Below are 1,742 nucleotides of genomic sequence, written 5' to 3' on the forward strand. Positions count from 1 at the left end.
ATTTTTTTTATAAAATATGTAACGACCCAATTTTTCATGTCCAAAAATTTCGTTTTTAAAACATTACTTTAGAAAATATTAATAGATAAAAACATTGTTTGACCAAACTACATCACAACATAAACCATGTTCAAAAGTCAAGTCATACAACCAATCGAAACATCAGAGTATAAATCCCAAGGAAATCTAATAAATGCGGAACCCAATGTGTGTGCATGATGTGCCGCTACCGAGCCAGCTCCTTCCCCTTCGATGAAGAGGTACCTGAAACCAAACTGTAAGCACAAAGCTTAGTGAGTTCCCCCATTGTACCACAAACCATACAATCACATAACATACATAAATTGTTAGGCATATCTGGGTGCCCGACCTACCCCTTCGGTCCTCTCGACCGGATACCGCCTAGCATATCTGGGTGCTGGCCCCCCTTCGGTCCTCTCAACCGGGTACCGGGGACTATTTCACCCCCTACTACTACCACATAGCACATATATCACATAGTCTATCTAGTATGGCTGGGCATGACTGCCCCTTCGGCCCTATTGACCGGTAACCTGGGGACTATCTCCCTTACTATCAATAACACATAGCATCATATCATACAAACACATAAACATATCACAGGTAGTAGCAACCCTAGATGAATATCACAGAGACAATCATCTAATCATACAACTCCTACTGATGGGCCGACATTGTGGCCTTAGACCCACCGCTGCTGGAAGGTAACTCACCAGGGAGTAGCTGCTGATCTTCGTGGGAATAGTTTGACTGCTGCTGCTGCTGTTCCGGAAATCCTCCGGCTGTATTCCCACCAAACACTTAGTCAAAAACTGCTAACTGACCTTTGGGTAAAATGACCATTTTACCCCTAATCATGCCCTAAGTCAAAGTCAGAGTTAACTTCCAGTTGACCCAACTCGCCGAGTCCATGTCCAAACGACTGACCTGAATTCTGTTTCTACTCGTCGAGTTAGGCGTCTACTCGATGAGTTCTCCTTCTAAACTGATGTTCAAGTCCTTCATCCCACTCGCCGAGTTGTATGAACAACTCGCCGAGTTCATCTTCATCCGATGAACAAGTTATACTGTGACTCGCCGAGTTGTATGAACAACTCGTCGAGTCTGATCTTGATCTAAGGAGATTGCCTTGAACTTGCCGAGTCTGGGCATCGACTCGCCGAGTTCCACTATGGGTGAGTTTTGGCTTCCAACTCACCGAGTCCCTCCTGGACTCACCACGCGACTCGACATAACAAAAAGGGGACAAACCCGAAGACTCGCGACTGGACTCGCCGAGTCAGATGAGCGACTCACCGAGTCCACTCCATGCAAGAGCTAAAAATGCGATTTTGCTCGAATCCAATCCATGTCGTTCGTAGATCTGGGCTCCTAGAGCATGAATAACACGTAAAGTTTCCAACTTTACATGTAGATATCCATCTATGGGGTTTTTAGGGTTCAAAATGCACCAAAAGAGTAGATCTATGGTTTATATGCAATATGGGCTCATAAAGGTAGTGGATCTGAGCTCCTGGAGCTCAACTACGCTTGGATCTAGGGACCAATCAACTGATTTTGAAATATTATGCACATACAAGCTTGGAAATGAGCCATGATGGACTTTAATGGGGCCATAAGCATGGAGACAAGGGGGAAAACGAGCCATACCTTAGATATCACTCAGAAATTGCTCCCAAGTGCTTGACCTCCTCTTCTTCTTCTTGATCTCCTTCCCTACA

Source organism: Lactuca saligna, chromosome 8 (genome assembly GCF_052625555.1).
Source record: "Lactuca saligna cultivar CGN05327 chromosome 8, ASM5262555v1, whole genome shotgun sequence".
In the NCBI taxonomy this organism is placed as follows: domain Eukaryota; kingdom Viridiplantae; phylum Streptophyta; class Magnoliopsida; order Asterales; family Asteraceae; genus Lactuca; species Lactuca saligna.